Source organism: Atta cephalotes (assembly GCF_000143395.1).
Source record: "Atta cephalotes unplaced genomic scaffold scaffold00026, whole genome shotgun sequence".
NCBI lineage: Eukaryota > Metazoa > Arthropoda > Insecta > Hymenoptera > Formicidae > Atta > Atta cephalotes.
Window position 1 is genome coordinate 374,095 of NW_012130090.1, and position 26,743 is coordinate 400,837.

General features: G+C 33.2%; 1 protein-coding gene across 1 annotated transcript in view; it reads left to right on the top strand.

Moving 5' to 3' along the window:
• Positions 1 to 26,743, top strand: part of LOC105620431 (calcium/calmodulin-dependent 3',5'-cyclic nucleotide phosphodiesterase 1A-like) — a 223,536-nt gene that overhangs the window by 150,273 nt on the left and 46,520 nt on the right. The window lies entirely within an intron of this gene.

The window sequence follows — 26,743 nt, forward strand, 5'->3', positions numbered from 1 at the left end:
ATTATTGTATATATATATATATATATATATATATATATTATATATATATATTATATATATATATATATAAAATTCCAGGATTTCAAGGACCGCTAGACACCATCATGTTCATTTCGAGTTTGAAAACGGGCGAAAAACGAAATCATAAACATACCATTGATACACGCACGCACGCACGCACATACAAAAGTGTAATAATAAAGATTTACTTCGATTTTTACAAAAATTTATTTTTATAAAAATGTGCGCGCAGACGTATGTATGTGGGAGTGAGAGAGAGTGAAGGTGAGGGTCATGAGAATGGTTGGCACATTGTTATCTAAAATCTCTTGATTTATTACAAAAACCTGATTTTGAGGCATTAATGAAATAAAATTTTACTGAAATTAAATTTTACGGTTATAACAAAACAATTGGTTATTTTTAAACTTTGTACACCTATGGACTTTTGATCAGTGTTGCGAGTCAAGAACTACAACTAAAGTTTCCAATTTTACCCAGAGCCAAAATCTTATTATTTTGTGCGAAGTCCTTTACTCTTTAAAAACAATGTTTTATTAAAATATTCAATTAATAAATAAATATCCAACTAATAATATAATAATATTGTTCTCAATTTTTAAAGAAATCAAATCACAGTTATTATTAGGATCACATCAAAGTTTACTCAAATAATCTCAAGTTTTATCAAGTTTAATCAACGAGTTAATAATTAAAATCGAACAGTTGTTTTTTTGAATGCTCACCGGTGCGTTGCAACTTATACAATTTCGGCTTACACATCAAAATTTTCTCTTAATTTCGACCGAAATCGAAACTCTGATTTTTTTATCGAAACCGACTGAAACCAAAACCGAAACCGAAATTTCGGTCTCTACAGTTAAGTTCATTTTTATTAAGTACTTTTCAAGTTATAAGACTTGCAAGATATAGCACGGCCGACAAAAAGAGCCGGCGTAATGTTAGTGCTATAACTTTCAAGTATCATAACTCGAAAAATACTTTATGAAAAATAACTTTATTGTTTTGAAAAGCTCTTTACATTAGCTGTTAGATTCTGAAATCAAAAATAGTATTGTTTAAAAAAAATCGATGACCTTGATTTGCATAAAATAGATTATTTAAAACTTTTATTTAGCAACTGTGCACACCAATTGATTCATCTTATTATTTTGTGCATAAAAGTATTAGGGTGCCAAAAAATGCACTGTAATTTTCAAGTCTTATAACTCGAAAAATACTTAATGAAAAAATTTTATTATAGTGTTTTGAAAAACTCTCGAGGTAATATTATATGAAAAATGGAGGGTTCTACTTAAAAAATTCAAAATGACTTGCCCTGATCTTGACTATGCTTTAAAATCAAACAAATGGCATCATCTTATGTCCCCCTCGAAGTTCCTTTTATCTGAAAAATTATCATTTTTCCTTAAAATGTACTATTCAAGAGATATTCGAAGTGATCGACAAAAATGGGACACTGCATACAGGATGGTCCACTTAAATCGATCATCTTAAATATTTCATTTATTTTTAATGATATAAAAAATGTTTCAAATAAAGTGGAATGGTTTTGAAGAGGACATATTTGAACCATTGTTTTTTTTTTTAGGTGAAGTCTTCAAAAAGATATGAAGGTCACTTCCACTTTTTTAAAGTATGTGATTTTTTTTTACATAATATGATTCCTCTAATTATTCTATATCTAAAAGTGTTAAAATAGAGATATCAAAAAATCAATAGTTTACGAAATGTTTGTTTCACATTTTATTCTGATACATTTTAACATAAAATATCTCGTAAATTATTAATTTTTTGATATCCCTACTTTTATGTACAAAATAAGATGAATTATTAGGTGTACAACTTTGCTTCCGCCGTTTTTTTCCGAAATTCGAGGCTTTATTGTAAAACTGGTTATACATTTATGATTCAAAGTATTGTCCATCGCTGGCCTACTTTCTCCCATCTTTCGGGTAGCGTACGAATCCCGCGTCGAAAAAACTGGTCATCTTTTGAGGCTATCCACTCGAATCGATCCAATTTTTTATTTCTTCATAAGACCGGAAGTATTGGTCAGCCAGGCCGTGTGCCATTGATCGAAACAAGTGATAGTCAGAGGGAGCAACGTCTGGAGAATACGGCGGGTGGGGTAGGACTTTCCATTTCAACGTTTCCAAGTATATCTTGACCACTTTCGCAACATGGGGTCAAGCATTGTCATGCTGCAAAATCACTTTATCGTGTCTCTCGTTGTATTGCGGCCATTTGTCTTTCAATGCTCGGCTCAAATGCATCAATTGCGTTCGATACCGATCGCCTGTGATTGTTTCAGTCGGTTTTAACAGTTCATAATACACTACACCGAGCTGGTCCCACTAAATACAGAGCATGACCTTGGACGTCAAAATCACCGTTCTTGAAGCGTTGAAACCACTCACGACACGTTCTTTCACTAATAGCGGCCTCACCATAAGTATTTGAGAGCATTCGATGAGCCTCAGCCGCAGATTTCTTCATATCGAAGCAAAAAATTAAAACCTCCCGCAAATGACGAGAATTTGGCTCGTAAACTGACATTTTCAATCGAGAATAACTTTATGATGCAGACACAAATCGACTAATGTTTCTATGGGGTTATGTTTACAGATGCCCAAGTTTATGTATGACGTCTATGATCTATTTATTTCGACTACCACTTATTGCTAAAGCCATCTATAGGAAAACGGTGGAAGCAAAGTTGTACACCTAATAATTGTGAAGAAAACATACAGTTGCTAATTAAAAGTTTATTTTTAAATAATCTATTTAAGGTCAGATCAAGATCACATCGACTTTTTTAAATGACACTATTTTTGATTCCAGAATCTAACAGCTGATGTCAAGAGCTTTTCAAAAAACACTACAATAAAGTTATTTTTCATAAAGTACTTTTCGAATTATGATACTTGAAAGTTATAGCACCACTGCATTAGCATTACGCATGTTGTTCAACCGACGGCTTTTGAATGTTCAGAATCATGGCCTAGAACATTTATTAAGATCAATTGGAGATTATTGCTTTTATTTTTATTTTTACATTAAAAATTCATTTTTACGTATAAATAAAAATAAGAGTAAAACAAGTAATATAATATTTATTGACCTCGATTTTGACAATGTTATCCAGGATATAATCCTGAATAATATTCAAGAGATTTTAAGTCTCGTCTACACAACAAAGCGTAACACGGCGTAAGAATGCAGGCGTAGGCGCAAGAGAATTGTTCCTGGTCGTAGCGGCGTGATGCAACAGCGTAACGAAAATGAATTAATTTTATTCCTAACGCCTGCACCCAACATTACGTCTCTTTTTGCTGGCGGGGTTATTATACGTAGTTACACGATTTGGGTTCTTAAAACATGGACAAGGAAAATTATTATCGAGACACTATCGTCTCTCTTGATGATAATGAAAAAAATAATAATAATGAATTAATAGGGAATAATATCAGAAGAATAAGGGTGTTTCTTCTAATTTGATCATTTAAAATATCTCTGTTGTTTTTAATGATACGAGAAAATATTACAGGGAAAAATTGTTTGATTGGAAGGGATACATATTATGATGAGCAAAAAATTTTTCTCAAGGTCATAATTTTTGAGATTTCAAGGTCATCGCGATTTTTAAAAATGGAATAGCATATTTTTTTTATTTATTTTTATTAATGTAGTAATGCATATTCATAAAAAAACAAATTCAACTATATATGATATGTTGTTTTTCAGATGACTTTTGGACACGAAAAAATCACATTTATATGGGAAAAAGAAGAGTTAATATACTTAAGTGTTTTGAATGAAGATATTTATTTACTTTAATTCAGAATGTTCGAAGTGATGATTGCTATTTGTTGCTCATCATAATATGTTTTTTCCAATCCATCGAACAACTTTTCCTTGTAGTATTTTTCCGCATCATCAAAAACAACGGAGATATTTTAAATGATCAAGTTAGAGGAAACACCCTATATTCAAATTAGAGGAAACACCCTATATTCATCTATTTACAGATTCATCCTTTTTATCTCCAATAGGATAAGATCCAAAAATATGTTCAGAAATCAAAGTTATGAGGTTTAAAAAGATCTATTTATTGATCATATCAGTTTGATCTTGGGTGAGAGTTAGATAATGCTAATGTCAGCGGTACTGTAACTTTTAATCTTCGTAACTCGAGATTTACTTAATCAAAAGATACTTTATTATAGGGTTTTGGAAAGTTCTTGATTCATCAATTATTAGAATAAAAATTCTAGAATAAAAAGTAGGATGTTTCATTTTTAAAAAATCGATGTGACATTGGCAAAGCCAAGAACAAATTGATATGATCAATAAATAGATCTTTTTAAACCTCACAACTTTGGTCTGAACATATTTTTGATTGGATCTTATCCTGCGGAGATAAAAAGGGTGGATGAGTGGTCTGAGACCCTATATATAACACCTGTATATAACTGTATATCCGTACATTCATTGATTTTGTGTACTCCAATACAAAGCTATGTATTAAAACACTGCAGATATAAAAAATCAGCAGTTTATTTTTCATCACCTGTTTGTATCAACAACTATATCATTTAAATATGCACTTTTGCGTTTGTTTTACGCCTACATTGTGTGTGTAGAAATGGCACAGACTTCTTGCATCTACGCTTAAGCTTGCGCCTACTGCGCCTTTACGTCATGTAGACGAGTCTTTAGGTCGTTGGTCGAATACCTTGCGTAATGCTAATGTCAATGGTGCTATAACTTTCAAGTTACAATATTATAAAAACTGCTTATCTGATAGAAGACACTTTTTAGACACTTTGTATATATTTATATATTTAGAGTTTTATTTTTAACTTTTGATTGAAAATATTATCTAAAAACAAAGTATGTCAGTATCGGCAATTTCTCTAATACTTTTACATAAGTCAAAAAAACAGACTCAACTCCCCTGTGACTCTACTATTGAACATACGGGCACAATAAACATAACAAAATATGATGAAATGGGTTAGAAACGCGCACATGCGCAAATACACGAATTGTAGAAGCGAGAAGTCGATTTTTTATCTCACTATTTTGGCACAACTCTTACTCTTAAAAGAGACTCCGTTAGCAATATAGGAGTATTACATATTTATATGGATGTAAGTGTAACATTATAATTACTAGGCAATTTAGTCTAGATTTATTGATATTATGAAATATACAGCTAGCTAGGAGAACATTATTAGCTAGTTATAATTTTCCATATCATAATTGTGTAATATTTTATGTTTAGCTATTAACTAATTTTCTTTGTACAGCTAGGAGAAGTGAGCGTTACATTACTGGTTAAAGAACTAGATAGTAACTATCTAAAACACAACTTTTTCATCTCATGATAGATAGGCATAAGATTCAATTTCTACTTGGGAGATGGCATTAGTCAAAGACATTCCGATCACAGCTATTATTTCTTAATGCTTTAACATTACTCCATAATATTTAATTGCTTACTAATAATAAGCTTACTAATAATAACAAAATCGTATTTATACCATTTTAAAAAGCTTCCTAAAGAACATTTTCGACATGCGTTGCTTTTATCTTTTAATCAGAAGAAAATGACGGCTGAAGATCATAGAACTCTGATAGAAACTTATGACGATGTTGCTTCATCAATTAAGAATATTATGAATAATAATTCTATCAATTCAAAAGTGGTAATTTCAATGTTAATGACAAAAGCTGGAAAATATAGATTTGCAATCATTATTGGACGAAAATCCAGCAATCCATGTCAGAATTTGCCAGAGAATTAAATGTTGATCGTATAATAGTTATTAGGCGTTTATATGATATGTTTAATAAAAATTTTTGAGTAAAATCTCAAAACTAAATCACACTTCTAATACATACTTGTGATATCTCATAGAGTTCTTTGGATATATTACAGATGTCGTCTAAGACGTCCGCGGGATCTCATATATGTGGACACTTGCGTACATTCCATATCGAATATCCGAAAATGCGAGCTTTATTAATAAATGATAATTAATTAAATAAAGATTATGCGTTTTGCGGGTTTACTTCGTGTCCAGATCCATTCTTGTAATGCCAACGTGAACCTTGCAGTCCACTTTATCAACGTGAAGAGCAGAGCTTGATACTGAGCTGTTCGGGGCCGATTCCTTTTATATTATACTACTTGTTGAAGTAGTGCGGGGAAAGAAGAAAATTGTAAGTGGGATGGGAGGGGAAGTGGGGGGAAAATTGGTCGGTCTTAATAATCGAGAGAATGATTTTCCGTATTTTATTTATGTTATAGCCATTATCTCTATTTAGATTGTTAGGGTGTTTTTGTATCTCTGTATCTTCTCTCTATACTCTCTTGGAAAGTATGATGTAATATTGGCTATTATGGTCGTTTTATCAAACAGTATTTGATGTCCTGTTTCGATGTAGTTTTGATAATGCTGACTGCGTGACGTGTTTTAGCCTGACATTATGTTGGTGTTGTCTTATCCATAGGTTGACCATTTTTCCGGTTTTTCCAATGTATGCTTGTCCGCAGGAACAAGGTATTTTGTATATTTCTGCGAAGCTGAATGGAGGTCTTTGATCTTTAGGATTTCTTAAGATATATTTTATCTTTTTGGGTTGTTTAAAGATAGTTCGGATATTGTGTTTGTTTAATATCCCAATCCGATCTTTTGTTCTTTTAATATATGAAGAATGAATAGGAACCTTTCATCTGATTGTGTGTCAGAGATCATTGTCTTGTTTGCATGTTTATTGATTGTTTTGATTATGTCTTTTTTGTCATATCTGTAAGGCTAGTTTTAAGTGGTTGAATTCTGTCTATAAATGTTTTTTGTCAAAGATAGTGAAATCTTTATGTACAAGTGAATTGATTGCAGATTGTTTGCTGGATGGTAGTGCGACCCGGCATGTAGGTATCTATCTGTGTGTGTTCGTTTTTTGTACACTTGATGATCTAACGTACCGTCAGCTTTCTTAGGGACAAAAACATTTAGGAAGGGGAGTTTTCCTCTATATCTATAATGAAGTGAACATTTGGATATTGATTGTTGAGGAAAATAAAGAATTTACGGAGTTCGGCTCTGCCGTATCTCCATATCATAAATATGTCGTCTACCTAATGGAACCAAACTTCTGTTTTTTAGGCATTTTTCTGAGGGGGCTTCTTTCTCAAAATGCTCCATGAAGATGTAGTTGATGAGGGAGATGTTTGGTTTGTATACTTTTAATAGTCTGTATAGTGGTGGGAGAGAATTTGTAAGTTTTAATGTTAATTTTATTTTACTGGGAATGTTGCTTTTTTCCACTAGGATCTTTGTATTCTGTGCGACTGTATTAGTTGGGTCTTTGTCAAGCTTTTTGCTTTGTCCGAGAGAAGATTCTTCTTTTTCTTATATAGTCTGATATGTTCATGACTACTGTCGTGTTGCTGATCTTTGTCAACTGGTAGCATGATGATGTCTGTGTCCCTGTTTAGGTCTTAGAGGGCCAATCGCTTTTGTCTAGTGATGTTTCATGGAAAAGATTTGGAAAGGCTTTGGAAAGGATATTGATTACCTGTCTGCGGATATTATCTGCTTGTTCTGATGAGAATCGATAAATGGTTGACTTTATTTGGCTAATAATCTTTTCCTTTGGAATTTAGGTGCGAAGCTAGATGATCCTTGAATTATAGGAACTTTGGGATAATGTTATTATCCCTGCAGCGGGATATTAGGAATGTCCAGTTGATAGTTACTTGGAAGACCTGAGTTTGCTGAAAGTATTTACTTAAGCAAGAATACTCTTCCCCGTATTTGATAATATTCTTGAGGCTTCCACGGACAATAGCCAACATTACATCATATATAGATGTACAACTTTGCTTCCGCCGTTTTCCTATAGATGGCTTTAGCGGTAAGTGGTGGTCGAAATAAATAGATCATAGACGTCATACAATAAACTTGGGTATCTGTCAACATAACTCCATAGAAGCATTAGTCGATTTGTGTCTGCATCATAAAGTTATTCTCGATTGAAAATATCAGTTTACGAGCCAAATTCTCGTCATTTGCGGGAGGTTTTAATTTTTTGCTTCAATATGAAGAAATCTGCGGCTGAGGCTCATCGAATGCTCTCAAATACTTATGGTGAGGCCACTATTAGTGAAAGAACGTGTCGTGAGTGGTTTCAACGCTTCAAGAACGGTGATTTTGACGTCGAAGACGGCATAGCGGTGAAAGAGAGAAGGTTTTCGAAGATGCAGAATTGGAGGCATTACTTGAGCAAGACTCGTGTCAAAATCAAGAAGAATTGGCACGATCATTGCGAGTGACTCAACAAGCCATTTCAAAACGCCTCAAAGCTATGGGAATGATTCAGAAGCAAGGAAATTGGGTGCGTACGAATTGAAGCCGAGAGATGTTGAACGGCGTTTGTTTGCTTGTGAACAGCTGCTTGAAAGGCAAAGACGGAAGGGATTTCTGCATCGCATTGTGACTGGGGACGAAAAATGGGTTCATTACGATAATCCCAAGCGCAGAAAATCATGGGGAGTTCCCGGCCATGCTTCCACGTCGACAGCCAAACTGAATATTCACGGCTTCAAGATCATGCTCTGTATTTAGTGGGACCAGCTCGGCGTAGTATTATGAACTAAACTGTTAAAACCGACTGAAACAATCACAGGCGATCGGTATCGAATGCAATTGATGCGTTTGAGTCGAGCATTGAAAGACAAACGGCCGCAATACAACGAGAAACACGATAAAGTGATTTTGCAGCATGACAATGCTCGACCCCATGTTGCGAAAGTGGTCAAGACATACTTGGAAACGTTGAAATGGGAAGTCCTATCCCACCCGCCATATTCTCCAGACGTTGCTCCCTCTGACTATCACTTGTTTCGATCAATGGCACACGGCCTGGCTGACCAGCACTTCCGGTCTTATGAAGAAGTAAAAAATTGGACCGATTCGTGGATAGCCTCAAAAGATGATCAGTTTTTTCGACGCGGGATTCGTACGTTACCCGAAAGATGGGAGAAAGTAGTGGCCAGCGATGGACAATACTTTGAATCATAAATGTATAACCAGTTTTTTACAATAAAGCCTCGAATTTCGGAAAAAAACGGCGGAAGCAAAGTTGTACACCTAATATTTTCCAAGAAAATATAGAGAAGCTATAGAGATACCTAATAATATAAATAGAGATAATGCTGCAATATAAACAAAATATGGAAAACCATTCTCCTGATGATTGAAGACCAATCAATTTCCCCCATCTCTCCACAATTCTCTTCTTTCACTCTATCACACCAACAAGTAGCATAATATAAAAGGAATGACCGAAGAAACAACTCAGTATCAAGTCTTGATGAAGAACTGCAAGGTTCATGAAACGTTGGCATTCCAAGAATGGATCTGGACACGGAGGAAACCCCCGAAACATAATCTTTATATAGAAAACACCCGTGGAAGCCTCAAGAATATTAATTAATTAGATAATTATATTAGATTGATATGATTCTCTTGCATGCTGATTGAAAAATAGATATTTCAAAAAATATATGTTTTCCGATATTGCTTATTCTCTAATTTTTAGAATTATAACTTTTTGATACAAGAAGTATAAAGTAAATATATATATATATTGAGAGTACAAATAAGTTTCCACCGTTTGCAAAAGACGACGCCACTAATAAATTATAGTTAAAATTGTTTGATGTAAAACGACATATCGTAAGATTGGACATCCGGCAACACTGTAACCTTGAAATATTAGCGATTTTGTATCAGCATCATATATTTTTTTTTTGTACGAAAATATCAAGTTTTGAGCCGAATAAGCATCATTTGCGGGAACTTTTGATTTATTTCTTTAATTTGAAGAAATCTGCAGCTGAGGCTCATAGATTGCTTGTAGAAGCATATGGTGATGTTGCCTTAAGTGAGAGAAGTTGTCGTGAGTAGTTTCAAAGTTTTCAAAAGTTTAAGAACGGTGAATTTGACGTCGAAGACGAAGAACGTAGCGAAAGGCCGAAAGTATACGAAGACGCGGAATTGGAAGCATTATTGGATGAAGATTCGTGCCAAACGCAAAAAGAACTTGCACTTACATTAGGAGTGACTCAACAAACAATTTCATATAGTTTGAAATCATTGGGAATGATTCAAAAACAAGGAAATTAGATTCCATATGAACTGAAGCCGAGAATGTTGAACGCCGATTTTTTACATGTGAAATGCTGGTTGCCAGGCATAAACGAAAGGGTTTTTTGCATCGTATAGTCACTGGTGATGAAAAATGGATTCACTATGATAACTCAAAGAAGAGGAAATCATGGGGACCACCTGGCCATGGGTTCAACATTGACAGCCAAGCCGAATATTCATGGAAAAAAACTCATGTTGTGTATTTGATGGGATGAACTTGGTGTCGTGTATTATGAGTTGCTCAAACCAAACGAGACCATTACTGGGGTTCTCTACCGAACACAATTGATGAGATTGAGCCGAGCATTCAAGAAAAAACGCGCTCACTACTACTCCAGACATGACAAAATTATTCTCCTGCATAATAATGTTCGACCACACGTTGCGGCGCCGGTCAAAACTTACTTAGAAACACTCAAATGGGAAGTTCTACCCCACCTGCCGTATTCTCCAGACATTGCTCCTTCCGACTATCACTTGTTCCGATCGATGACGCATGGCCTGTCTGAGCAGCACTTCATATCATATGAAGAAGATCAAAAATTGTATCGATAATTGGGTAGTCTCAAAAGATGAAGCGTTCTTCCGATGCGGTATCCACATGCTATCAGAAAAATGGAAAAAAGTAGTGGCTAGCGATGGCTATTACTTTGAATAAAACATTATGTACCGTTCTTTCACAATAAATGCTTAGTTTTTGATAAAAAACGGCGGAAACTTATTTGTACTCCCAATATATCTCGTATGTTATGAATTATACTTGCTCTTATATATCTATAAATCTAAAATGAAAGAAAGCTTATATAAGGAAAATTATATTATGCTAAAGTGTACTTTAGTCACATCTGCCAATCCTTCCAAAAATCAAATCATTAATCCAAACAATCCAAAATAATACTGGTAACTGAAAGTGTACTCTAAAATAAATTACTTTTCTTAATTTCAAGCTACGGGAATAGCCTGAAGCTAACAAAAGATTGACCTTTAATCGAGGTGCCTTGCGGCTAAGACAAAAGAAATGAGAATTAATAGGCAAATAATTTTTCTTCAAATTGATAAATTGATACTTCTTATAAACTCTCTTAAAACCTCGATTGTCCCAATCTAATCTCCGACAACTGCGTTTCCATAGGAATGGGGAGAAAACCCATTTTTGACATTATCGACTTAATCATTTCTGCGTGTTGTGCGTTATCGGGGACATTGCCAAAAATCGTGATTTGGCTCCTCTTCTATCTCACATTCCCGACACATTGATGACTCCACTATGCGAAATTTAAAATGACTATTGCTCAGAGACCATTTCTTAGCCTTGTTAATGATACAATTGATCTTCTATCTAATGTTGAGTTGTTGAACCAGAGCTTCTTTAGGATATCTGACACTAAGTAGTTATTGCAGTAGTGTAAGCCTTTCACGAACCCCTAAATTCCTCTTCAAGTGACATCTGCCAGTGTTTTTTGAGATCCTTAAGTGGAAGCTTAAATCGAGAGTCTACCCCTACTTTGTAAGCTTCTACAGCCCTGGCGTCCACCATTTCCTATTATCCCTAAATGATTCGGAATCCACACTATTATTACTATTATTACACACTATTATTACTAATTTAACACTCTTTCCGCCTTCTCTTAATATTCTCAATTCGTCTTTAACCTGTAACATCAGGTATTGTATAGAAACAGAAAGCTGCTCCAATAGCTGTCAGAACCGATTTGGAATCGTAAACAATGCGCTCATTCATATGTGAATTCTAGCTTTCAAGATAGCCTTTAAGATAGGTTCCGTGCTAAACACAAAAGCCACTTTATCTTGATAGATTACATTTTCATCCGTAGAGATCACTGTAAATCATGATTATATCTTCATTCGTAGAGACCTACAAATCTTTCCGTTGGAATCTTGGAGCCATCAATGTATAAGCAGCAACTTAATTGCAAAGCTTCTTGGAAGATCATCTGGAAACAATCAATTGTGATTTTTTGAATTTCTAGTTATATATTCTGATTCCAGATCTAAGTTTGGTAAGTACACAAGCGTTTCAAAGTGCTTCGAATAATTGTCTCAACATCTTCATTAAATGCGAAATTTTGGATACTTTATAGCATTTCGTTATTAGTGAACCTCGAATTTGATCCACTTGTGTGAGAAGCTCTTGTATTTCTTCTATTCTTTTTAAAATCGGAATAAGAGTATGTAATGGTTGTATAAAACCCTTTGAGATAAAATTTCTACAAAGATATCGAGCTCTTAGATGAAGTGAAAGTTCTTTAAATTCCGCCGGAAAAACATTCGTTGGGGTAGACATCTAAAACCCAACGCAAAGCTCAGAACTTTAAATTCAATACAGTCTATATACTTAATAAGTTAATAAGTTAATATAACTTCGCTTTTATATTTCGCGGGATTTTCCCCGCATCTTGAATGAGCAAACTTCCGTAACCCAACCTGAATCTAATAAAAAAAATAAAAAATTGATACATATTGAATACATTTTTTAGAATATTAGGGTCTGCTCCCCATCAAGTGCAGCACAAGCAGTTTATCATGTTTAAAGAACTTTGGCAATTCTTAATAATTTTTTATTTATATGAACATCTCTGAGCGACTTCTGAAACTCGATACCCAAAATTTGATTTTTGGAGATTTTTGGATTCTAATATTATCTTGCCTCTTATCTTATGGAAAGCGCGATAAACAAGTTTTCTTTCTTCTAAATACGCAGAACTTCGTCTTACTAGAGATAGAAAGATGTAAGCCATCCAAGCAAATACTACTCAGTACGAGCAAATGCTACTCCCTCTTCTATCGCCCGGCAATCAGTCCACGCCGAGCGCGAACTAGACGAAATAGCTATGTCATCTGCATATTGGCAGTTGGGAATAGTCTTGTCTAATCCAAACACGTGAATTGTATAGAGCAAAGGGGAAAAAACGCTGCTTTGAAGTAAATCTTTATGGATCCACTGAACCTCATCTTCTTCAAAACGATATGCTACCTGTCCATATTTTCAATATAGGCTTTCACATTTTTTGATATTCCCAGCTCTATGAATTGGTTAATAAGAATATCATTGAGGAAATTATACTATTTTAATATCAAAGAAAGCCACAACGTAGACTCTTCCTCCTTAAATGCCCTAATTATTTCCGAGTAAAGAATTGTTAGAATTACCACTATAAGATCTAGATCTACGGAAGCCAAATTGGAATTTGAACGGATAACAGTTTATTAAAACTCCAGCCACTACGACAATCAATTGCATATTAACCTTTCAAATATTTTGCATATACGAGGTTAGTGAAATAGGCCTAAATTTCTCGTCTGTTTTAGGAATGAAAATTGACTATATATTTTTTCCTATCTTATAGAAACAACATTTTTTCTCAAATATTTTATTAAAAATAGATAGTATGGTAGAATTTCCTTAGCTTTGGGGGATAAAGATGTTATAATTTTATAATCGATTCTATCTAACCTTGGACTAGAATGTATAAACCATTTAGTGCTATTAAAAGTTCTATGAAAGAGAAAGGCAGATCCAGAAAGTCGTCCTGATGTGGGAACGATTGCGAGAAATCCTTTGGCGAAATAGATGGATTTGTTTTCTTAATAATTTCTTTAATTATATTCTCGTTAACGCTATATTGATTAGTTGTACATATTTTACGTATGAATATATTTGTCTGAACATATTTTACAATTTTTTAATTGTTTCAGCTTTTTACAAACATATGAAGGGTTTAGTTTTTGATAAAACGTTCGGAATTTGTCTCTTTTAGTCTTTCTGAGGTCTATTCTTGTTTATTCGGCTCCTGCTTTCTTATAGTTAATAAAATTTTTCCTGCTATTTCAAAAACTTAAATTTTGAAATGCTGCTTTCCTACGCCTTACCAATTTCTTGCATTCCACATCCCACTACGGATATAGAAAAAAATTATATTCTTTTTTTACAATTCATTTCTTTCTGCTTTTCCTTGTCTTTTGGAAACTTTTCCTTATTATACGATGTCTCTTTTAGCACCTTTGGTGCTACAAAGAATGAATATTTAAGATACTATCTATAGATATATATCTTAAGATCTAAGTCCTTTGAACCCGTCACTATCCAAAGTTTCTAACAGATTCTCCATTCTTGTTCGAAAAATAGTGCAGTCCGTTTTAGAAGTGTATAGGAATTTTCCTACTACGTCTCTGTCATCGAAATTCCACAGTGCTAGTGATTGGAAAGTGGTCACTACCACAAAGATCGGGGAATATGTTTTATTCCATATCAAAAGCTAGATCTCAGTGCGTATCAAGAATTCGACTTTTGGCTGAAATCAATATATAATAGATATGTCTATTATCATTTAAAACTATGAAATCTAAATTTATCAATGAAGTTTCAAAATTTGCATCCGATGGACAGCTATGATTGCTCTCTACAGAGAAATAATGGATGTTAAAGTCTCTGCTAATAATTATCTTTCCACTGCGATAGAAACGTTGTCCGAGTTTACGCTAATTGTTACACCTCCGGGGAATCGATAACAGGACACTATCACCAGATGTCATCTCCTGAATATTCTAACCACGCACGCTTCCAATGCTCTGTCGCAATTACATAAATTTGGAATTATCTCGTATTTAATAAAGAATTTCATTCGAATAATCACCACTCTTATGATCTACTCTATCTCTTCGTATTAAGTCCGTTCCTTTGATTAGAATTTTGGGAACAGTCAAATTTCTGCAAACAAAAAACAATTATAATTTAGGATGCGACTAATCTCATTAACTTTAATCTCATTAACTTTGTGTTTGAGACTTTTAACATGCCATTGCAAAACTTAAACTTAAACCACTTTAAAAATCATTAAATATGAGAAATATCACAACTATCTAATTTGATTCTCTATGAAATATGTTGTAAAACACGAAAATCTAAGAGACAGTATTTTTTTATATGTGCGCTAACTCATGTTTAAGGAATGAAATACTCCTTTGAAAAAAAAACAGTATTTTTCTTTCGAGCCGAATATCTTCGGGAATAAAAGAAAAACTTTTTTAAATAAAAGTTTTAAATAAAACGATTTCAAGAGTATTTTAAAGTTATAAAGAAAAAAAATTTATTTATTTTTTGTTTAACAAAATGTTACGTTATATCGTTGAAATTTTCTTCGATTTTGAGTCAATGCATTTAAGCAATTTATTCGGGGATCAGAGATCAAGTTGTGCGGTTAAGAATGAATTCACTGGAAAATGTTAGATAATTATTCGGAAGAGTAATCTTGAACCGGTGCCAAAAAGATTACAAAGCTTATAGGCGAATCTACGTGAATCGGCTTTTCGAATGTCCTTGTTAGGAAATTGATCTCTAATTTCTTCAGAGTATATACCCATTCGCGGGTTGAATCTGCTGGTTTGTTTTGATTTAATAATTGCGCTCATTTTTGAAAATAAGGGAAAGGGTCGTGATTTGAAATAAGAGCTGATTTTATTTGAAATCTTAATCTCTTCTCTCGTTGTCTTCGTTCGCCTTTAGTAAGCATGGAGGATTAAAATTATTAATGTTCCGAAGAACTGCCGTAAGACGGAAGTTACGCTATTGGCAGCGACAGTCACAACAGTTCCTCGGATACTCATATATACTTATATGTGATTGAATGAGACGCAGAGCAGAGATTTAGGTTTCAGCCGATTCAGTTCAGTATTTTCATTTAATAAGGAAAATAGAGCAATGCGTAAAGAAACATACGAGTGTGTTTCTGACGAAGCGCGATAGCGAGAATAGTTCTCACCTTGATCTAACTAATTTCCGACTATACTGGATAGGTTTCTACTTTTGCTTTTCGAATGAATTGAATGAAGATTTCTGCTTTTGTCAGCTCCTTTTTATTTTGGAAATGAATGTGGGAGTGTCCTTTTAAGATCAATCAATACTCCTCAAGGTTTGATAGAATCTATTGCGCTTGTTTTTTTAAGATAAGGCGTAAGACCTCCCCACACTTTACAAGTTTAATCTTAATAGATAATAGTTGAGAGTCTTAATAATTTATAATAAAAATTCGGTCTTCTTTAATTAATATCCTTATGCGAGGCGAATCTACTACATTTTGAATCTAAAATTGGTTTAATTTTATTGAAAAAAGAAAAAAAAGAAGAGAAAGGTATTCGTCCTCGCATTAGGGAAGATTTCTATTTTACTGTTAAATGCTTAATTGCTAAACGCTAATATTATATATCACTAATGGAATGCTAATATACGCTTTTATTTATTATTTATAGAAAGGCTTCTTTGAGAGAGATCGTGGGATATTCTTAGATATTCTTTAGGTATTCTTTGATAATCTGTGTGACGCATAAAGGTATATAACGTGATCCATCTGTTGGTTTGATTGTTTAAATAAAGGAACTAAATGTAATCTCCTATAAAAAAGAAAAGAAATTTTCAGAATTTTTTTTAAATAAGAATAAAATAGGGACGAAATATCAAGACTAAGACGAAAACTTAGAGATAAGATATATAAAAATAAAGTATAAATTATATATTTATAATGAAAGAGGGATTTTATCGGGAACAAAACCTCCATCCGTAATTTTCTTAAATTTAATCTTTTTTTAATCTTTTTTTTAATCTTTTTTTTACCAAATTAAAGATTATTTTTTTACAAATTCAATCATGTGTAATGAAGTTACAATATGACTTATCATTTTCGAGAATTAATTATTAATGCTTCTGTATATACACTATCTATGCTCATATGCGAAAATAATTGTCGGAACAATAAAATACATAAATCAAATAAGAAAATTGACATAATTAATATTTATAACATTACAAATTATAAATAATGTTAAGAGTTATAATAATTTTTATTATTTCTCCTTAAAGTGAATAAAACTTTTTTATCTTTTTACTCTGTACATTACTTCCTTATAATATCTTAAGAGTATTATTCTCTTAAAGTTATCAGTTTTACGCTTTAATATTTTATTTACTTGTCGTTTATACAATAATTTCAAAACGTATATAACTTAATAATTTCTAAATATTTATACACAATAAATTTATATTTTCTATCGTTTACTCATTATACTCATTACAATAATGATATTCGATGAAAAAATGTTTTAAATATAATGACTTCTTGCACCATGAATATTTTACTATAATTATATTGCTGCAACTTTCGATATGACATATTGTTGAACTTTTGTCAAAACTAAATTCTACTTTTCAAATTCTTCTGATCTTTCGTTTATATAATCACTTTTAAATCACGAATATTTAAATAAGTTGTGATATCGCGGGGGACAATTGATTATGTATCAGAGATTATAATTTTATTATTTTGTTCATGTAAATTTATATTATTTTCCAATAATAAAACAGTATCTGAAAATCTTTTAACAAAATTTTTCTAAATCCATATTCTATTCTAAATCCGTAAACATCTAATGGTTGTATTTTCTCTGTTGTGTCTTTCGGTATAATCATAGTAGTAATATGTCCTGCATGTTAAATCTAAAATAATATTGGAACAATGTTCAGTCCATGAATCGATAAAAAGGACGCTTTTAGAAGTATTTGTAAATAAGCTTTTTCTAATCAGCTTTTTTTAAAATGGTCTGTAAGAAATATAAATGTTAAATTAATAATTATTTTATGATTGTTATGAGATTCTTAAATAAAATATAAAATATATCACAAAAATAAGACTTATAATTTCATTATATTATTTCGTTTATGCAAATTTATATTTATTATATATATTACTTTTTAATAGTAAAACAGTATCTGAAAATATGTATTGTAAAAGGAAATTTTTTTAATTATCTGAAGTCATTTTATCAGATTTCGACGCTTTTACAATAATATTTTATTGGTGTAAACAAGGTTTCTTGTACTCTTGGTCAAATATCTTGGTCCAAATATACCATTAGTTTCTTTCAATAAAAATAAAGGTGACAAATTTCCATTACACGATATTATTGGTTGTATGATGTATAAATGTGTTGTTGATGATATATATTGCACAATACACTCTACTTTCTTTAGACATGACTTTCCAGAATGAATTTCCAATTGGAAACTTTGATCAGAATTAAAAACATTTTCAGATCTGAACTGTCCGATAAGTAATTTCACTGTTTTCAGAAAATCATTAATTGCAACTCAAATCTCCTATTGTTCTTCTAGTTACAAATTTTGTAATTTTTCTCGAAATAATTTGGTGAGATTTCTTAAATCTTGATATCTAACCGTGAGATGCTTTAAATATAAGGTTTAAATTTTCTATTTCTTCTTGAGCTAAAGCTTACTTTTGTAGATCGAACTATGAAATCCGGATTCAACAGCTATAGTAAATTTATTATGTGTAAATTTGGAGATGTAAGATAATTTTTCTATATTATGTCCTGAATGTAATTGTTCTTCCCATCGTCTTAATTGACGTTCAGATGAAACTCTTCTAAATTTATTTTGCACTGATTTTAGCGGACGATTCCTTTTGTTTTTATTTTTCATTAATGTCCCAATTCCGCCAATTCCGCTTAACAGCTCGTTTTTTATAAGAATTGTCAAAGTCTGTGTCATCATTTGAACATTGAGGATAAGAATTTAAATTATCTTCACTCCATGCTTCTTCATCATTTTCAATTATTTCTGAATTATATAATTTATAAGGTTCTTAATAATCGAGATAGTTTCTTCTGTTACTTTTCCAATCCATTATAATGAAAAATACTATCCAGTAATAATTTTTGTATATTTTTTTTAAATTTTATTTCTGTTTCAGTTACTGGTATATGATTTCAGTTTCTGTTATAGTGAACTTATAGATGCTAAAAGTCTAACATTAAGCGGATTGATAATCATTTCCAAAGATTAAATTTGGCTTTGAATCATAATTGTTTTTATGATTGATGTTTTTATGATGATATGAAAGCAGATATGACAAACTTCTTATGACAAACTGCACTGACTAAACGTAAAACTGTTATGTGAATATTCTTATACTGTCCATTTATATTTATCTTGAATGTATGTAACTTTATATCATATAATTTACGTTATATTTTTTTGAACACGCTGTATTTATTTTATAATCGAAAGTGCATTGAATTGTTGGAAAATGTCACGACTGATTTGTGATATGTAATGAGATAAGATATAACTTTCTAAAAGTCACGTATATCATATCAGAATCGTGACATATTTTTAAAAAATATGTCATGATTCCGAAACGTAACTTTTAAAAAAAATGAATGAAATAGTGACATATTTTATATTGGGAATACAAATTAGTTCGGTCCGTTTTTTGTGCATTTATTTCAAAATGAATGAACAGATCAATTAAAGTAATGTCCATCGCTGCCTACTACTTTTTCCCATCTCTCAGGCAATTTTCGAATTCCATCTCGGAAAAACTCGTCTTTGAAGACGAACCAATTTTGCAGCCAATTTTCGATTTCTGCGAAAGAAGTGACCGGTGACTTGCTGCATCCTTCGAAACAACCAGTAATCAGAAGGAGCAATGTCCGGAGAATACGGCGGGTGCGGTAAAACATCCCATTTGAGCGTTTCCAAATATTTTTTTACGACTTTAGCGACATGAAGTCGAGCGTCATGAAGAAGAATAACTTTATCATGTCTTTGCTCGTATTCCGATCGTTTTTCTCGCAATGCACGGCTCAAACGAATCAATTGTAGTCGATACCGATAGCCCGTAATGGAATCGCCAGATTTCAGCATAGTAAACAAGACCCTTTTGGTTCCACCAGATACAGAGCATGATCTTCGAACCATGAATGTTCAGCCTTGGTATTGATGTTGAGGTCGATGGCAATGATTGACCGGCTTAGCGTAGTATTTTTTCTTCTTGGGATTGTCGTAGAATATCCACTTCTCATCTTCAATCACAATCCGATGCAAAAAACCTTTTCTCTATTGTCTTTGAATCAGCTGTTCGCAAGTGAAAAATCACCTTTCAATGTCTCTCAGTTTCAATTCATAAGGCACCCAATTTCCTTGTTTTTGAATTATTCCCATGGCTCTCAATCTACAGAAACGGCTTGTTGAGTTACCCCCAATGATTCTGCTCCTCTTGCGTTTGACTCTGATCTTCTTCGAGTAATGCTTCTAATTCTTTGTCTTCGAATTTTTTTGGCTATCCAGAGCGAGGCTTGTTTTCAACGCTGAAATCTCCATCCTTGAAACGTCGAAATCATTTCTTACATGATTTATCAATTGGAGCAGTGTCACCATAAACTTCGACAAGCATTCGATGGACTTCAGCCGCACTTTTCTAATTAAAGCAGAAAATCAGAACCTCCCGCAAATACTGCTTGGTTAACACAAAATTCGACATTTCAAATACAGTAAAAAGGTTTTTGTATGAAACTTAAAAGATATAAACGATATAAACTGAATATTATTAGCAGATGTTTAACCTCTTTGAAATCGCCAAAATCAGCTGTCACTATTCACAACAGCTGGTGCCATCTTTAGGGAAACGGACCGAACTAATTTGTATTCCCAATATTTCTTGCTTCCATATAGTATCCTAAAACTTTCCTCTTTTATTTTAGATAACCATATATGGGGTCCTAGTTGTAGTAACGACCAACTAGTATCGACCAAAGTTAATTTTCACTTATCCCATTAGATAATAGCGCTATATATACATGAGAGGATGCATCCTATTGTTTTACATATCCGTTGTTTGTGTATTATTAAATCGTAGGGAATGTTGGGACAGCTTTTATTGATAGCGTGTGATGAACACTGAAAAATTTATCTTTCAGAGCTAATTTCTTGTTTTTCAGATAATTGATTTTATTGCATTGTGTATATTATGTTAATCTATTAGCTATAAGAAAATAGCATTAATATGACCATTTTCTTTATACAATATAACATCGCAAGATAGACAAAAATGTTTTGTGCTGTTATCCTGTAGCACCGATCTATTGTTGCGTAGTACCGACCAATCTGTAAATAAGGTTTTTAACCCTTGAATTGTAATATTCGAAAAATCACGTACATATATGTATGTACGTATGTATGTATAACCCTCATCTTCTTCAGAGATGTTAGATAAAGCATTTTTTATGCCAAAATTTATTTTGTCAAGTTCTTTGTAATTTCTTGGACGCAGTTGTCGAGTTGTTCTAAAACTACTAATAAAATGCTAATAAAAGAAAATTAAATCATAAAATCTTTTCTCTTGTTACGTCATGAAATGTAACAAATTTAGATATTTTCGCGTTTATAAATTATGTGTTTATTACTGTGTTAGGATGCAGCGGTTCTTATTATTATCCCATCGCTATCAGAGATGTTACGTATTCTTATGTTAAGAATGGCTAATAGTCACAGATTGAATATTTTTGTGTTTATGAATTATGTTTCGCGCTCGCGGGATGTCATCTATTTATCTTACGATCCGCAGCTTGGTGTAAAATTCTTATGTCATATTGTTAATCGCGTCTCTGCCGAGCGCGGAATGGGGAGAAAGAGAGAGAGAGAAACGGTCCAGCGCGGCGAGGTAAGACATAGGATTGAAAGAGTGGCGAAGTGTTTATCGGTTTAGAATAGAGGAGATATGATCAGAATAGGAGCGAGTCTCAGGTCGAGCGGCAAACCATGAGACTGCTGAAGCGCCGGCGTATCGCATATTACAGAAATCCTCTATAATAATTGATCTATTATAATTGACTTAGAATTTTAGATTAATAATTGAAATTCGACATTATTCTTTATCAAGGAAGTGAATTATTGATTGAATAATTTAGAAAAGATGTTCTAGAAAATGCTTCAAATTCTTATTGCTAATGATTCAATAAATAATTGTAATAGTAACAAAAGATCAAATTGATTGTTCATTTAGCAAAGAAATTAATGATAGATCCGATCAATTCAAGCCGTTCCATCATTTCATATCTTTAAGTAGGAATTCATATCCTTTAAGAGGAAAAATTGAGCAAAACAGAATATAACGCTAAATAAATATCTATGTTTTTATTGATGAAATATCCGGTTGACTTCAGTGACATTAAATTGTACCGGGACATCGGAGACGACCAGGGGGCGGCACTGTGGCCTGCGAGCATTCGGGGCCTGTTTAGCGACAACCACAGGACGCGTACTCCGCCGGCAAGGAACGGTTGTATCGACCCTGGTGTTCCGCTGCTCGGCGGTCAGCGATTCACGAGATTTCCTAACCAGGCACGGTAGCTCGATATACCTCGTTTGGGAGTTCTCGAATTTGATGGGGGCCGCGGGTGTGAGCGAATTTGATGGAAAGATTGACGGGTCGAAATCCCTAATGGCCTCAGTCTTTAAATACATAGAGTCTGAACCTCTCCGCGCGGTTTCCTCTTTAGTCATTATATGGGAAGTGTTTTTATTATTGGGAGTACAAATAAGTTTCCGCCGTTTTTTATCAAAAATTAAACATTTATTGTAAAAGAACGGTACTTAATGTTTTATTCAAAGTAATGGCCAACGCTAGCCACTATTTTTTCCCATCTTTCTGGTAGCATGTGGATACTGCGTCAGAAGAACACTTCATCTTTTGAGGCTATTCAATCATCGATACAATTTTTGGTATCTTCATATGATGTGAAGTACTGCTCAGACATGCGATGGAACAAGTGGTAGTCGGAGGGAGCAATGTCTGGAGAATACGGCGAGTGGAGTAGAACTTCCCATTTGAGTGTTTCTAAGTAGGTTTTGACCGGCGTCGCAACATGTGATCGAGCATTATCATGCAGGAGAATAATTTTGTCTGGAGTAGTAATGGGCGCGTTTTTCTTTGAGTGCTCGGCTCAATCTCATCAATTGTATTCGGAGCCCCAGTAATGGTCTCGTTCGGTTTGAGCAACTCATAATACACGACACCAAGCTGATCCCACTAAATACACAACATGAGTTTTTTCCATGAATATTCGGTTTGGCTATTGATGTTGGTCGTAGTGGATCCATTTTTCATTACCAGTGATTATACGATGCAAAAAACCTTTCGTTTATGCCTGGCAAGCAGCATTTCACATGTGAAAAATCGGCGTTCAACATTTCTCGACTTCAGTTCATATGGAACCCAATTTCCTCGCTTTTGAATCATTCTCAATAATTTCAAACGATATGAAATTGTTTGTTGAGTCACTCCTAATGTAAGTGCAAGTTCTTTTTGCGTTTGGCACGAATCTTCATCCAATAATGCTTCCAATTCCGCGTCTTCGTATACTTTCGGCCTTTCGCTACGTTCTTCGTCTTCGACGTCAAATTCATCGTTCTTAAACTTTTGAAACTACTTACGACAACTTCTCTCACTTAAGGCAACATCACCATATGCTTCTACAAGCAATCTATGAGCCTCAGCTGCAGATTTCTTCAAAGAAATAAATCAAAAGTTCCCGCAAATGACGCTTATTCGGCTCAAAACTTGACATTTTCGTACAAAAAAAAATATATGATGCTGATACAAAATCGCTAATATTTCAAGGTTATGGTGTTGCCGGATGGTCCAATCTTACGATATGTCGTTTTACTTCAAACAATTTTAACTATAGTTTATTAGTGACGCCGTCTTTTGCAAACGGTGGAAACTTATTTATACTCTGTATTACCGACGCGATTAGTTGAATAATTGCATTAAAGAAGCAGAATTAGAAATTGTAAAGGAAGCAGGTAGTGGTGAAAGGAAAAATTGAGTAGTTCCTACAAACGCGGTCAATTTCGAGAGGGGAGGATAGACTAAGCAGTTCCTACAAGCGCCACCAAGCATCCGAGGGGTAAAAGAAAGGAGATTGCTTGAAAGAAATCACATGAGTACTTTCTTCTTTTTTTTTTATTGTAGTTTTTTTTCGCTTGTAGTTCTGATTTATCCATCAGATTGATCCGATCAAAAATGACTGCGAGCTCGATTTTTGCCCCGTTTATATAGGTGCTAGTCAATGCACTTCGCGAGTCGAGAGGAAGGGAGAATTCGAATTTCCCGGAATTGGTAATATGTGCCGAATTTGAAAAATGATTTTTCATATGGAAATATTAGTTACATTGGGCACTGAAATTCGGCACGGTTGCCACGAATTCAATTTAGAAGAATCAAATTAGGTTCGCGTTAATTGAATTTAAAGTAATTAACGAATTAAATTTTGGGCCTTTTTCTGTGGTCCGCGCTGCTTCCTGGCTCTCAATTGATCGACGCTAACGCGACAAATTCACGTTTACTTATCTGTTTCAGACTAATTAAAGCGATCACGATGGCCAAGATAGTAAATTAAACAACACACAAAAATGTATGAAATATAATGCGAATCTTTGAAATTAACAGTATTTTCGACAATTTCGGCCAGAGCACAAAGGATTTGGAACGACGAGCGACATGCGCGAGTCGTGATTGGTACGCGATAGCTTATTCTTATTCTGAGAGATTAGGCGTTGAGGTTTGATCGGATTTTTCTTAAACCTCGCAGGATGATAATGACAATCTCAAATGTGGAAATGATTCCTTAACTCCGCGTGAAGTTATTCTGTCTGGAATTTCGTCGCAATACATCGGCATGCGGCACGCTCCTCACTGCAAGCACTTATTGGGTGTTTTGATTGGCTCACGCGACACATGTGTCACGCGGTGTCACAAAATCATATCACGCCGAATAAGTTTCTCGCTAGGAATATCCGCAATTAATTTATAGAAATACTTTAGATAGACGATGTGATATTAAATAACGAAAAATAATTCAGCGAACGAAAAAACAAAAAAAAGAAAGTAAAATTATATTTATGGAGATAACATGGACATGGAGATAATTATGGACATAACAATCTAATCTAAGAATATAACACATCAGTAAATAAGACTTAAAATGTATAAATAGCAGTAGCTCGTTTTTGTATTACTTTCTTATCAATTTGTTGTTTTACATCCTTTTTCATGTCCTTCTCAGTCTATTTTCTTCTTTTTTTCTTCGTATTGATATCAAGAAAGCTGTTTACATATTAAGTTTTAATATCGATCTATAAGATCGATGTTACAGTTTAAGAGTTTATCTATTAGTAATTAAAATAAAAATAAGATATGTTCATTTAACTTTTATCTATAATTCTACAATTCAAATGACTTTTCATTACATTATTAGACATTTTTACCAAAAATGAACTTATAGCTGGTCGATACTACAGAACGATTTTTCTCCAATCATATCTCATATTCTAATCTTTTCCTTTTTGCTAATTCAATCATCCTTTGTATACACATTTTGATATGACATTATGATAAAATGACTTTCGTCTTTTAAGCATGAACTAAAAATAATTTTTTTAATTTTCGTTAATTTTCTAGCCTAAAATATTGGGTTGTCCGGAAAGTTCGTGCTGATGTTGGAGAAAAATTGAAACGCAGAAAATTTAAATTTTAGTATATATTTATTAAATTATATAGGTTAGTCGAACTTTTCGGACAACTCAATATTTTACAAAAACTTAAGTGGTCGATACTATAGGACTTACATATAAGTGAACATACAATATGTTCAAAATAATTATGACGTAGAAAAATTTACGTAAATTAGCTGATAATTTTGACTAACTTTGTAACAAATTATCGTAGGATAATGATTTTTTTTTTAATTGAATTCTCCTTTAAGACGCTATGATCAGATTTGAAGTTTAATGTACCCCTACCACTGTAACTCATAAAAGTGAGATTGTGCTTGTCATATTGAAAATTGCAAAATTTGACGGAATATCCTTCTCGTAATAATGAAATAGACGGAAAAATCATTATCCTACGATAATTTTTCACAAAGTTATTGTTAATCAAAGTTGACCAATTTTTGCTTAAAATTTTTCTATGTCATAATTTTTTTGAATAATAAACAGGATGTTCTAAAAGTAACGATAAATCTTACGTACAGGAGTAGAATGGACTAAACTGAGAAGAAAAGTCCTCTATTTTGTAATATTCGCAATAGTTAACAAGATATTAATTGCTAAAAATGACCGAAAGTGGTCAATTTTTTACTCAAATACTGTCAACTTTAAAAACTGGAAGAAACAAAAATTGTTTCCTTCTTATACAGCTCTAAGTATTTTTTTAGAACTTTTTATCAACTTTTTAGTACTGCATTGTCTTATTTTTAACATGAGAAACTACAGTATTAAAAAAATCTGAAAAAATTTTAGAAAAATTCTTAGAGTTTTTTGAGAAGAAAATAAACAATTTTATCATAAATATATACGTATATGTGTGTAAACACACACACACACACACACACACACACACACACACACACACACACACACACACACACACACACACACACACACACACACACACACACACACACACACACACACACACACACACACACACACACACACACACACACACACACACACACACACACACACACACACACACACACACACACACACACACACACACACACACTACACACACACTACACACTACTACTACTACTACTACTACTACTACTACTACGTA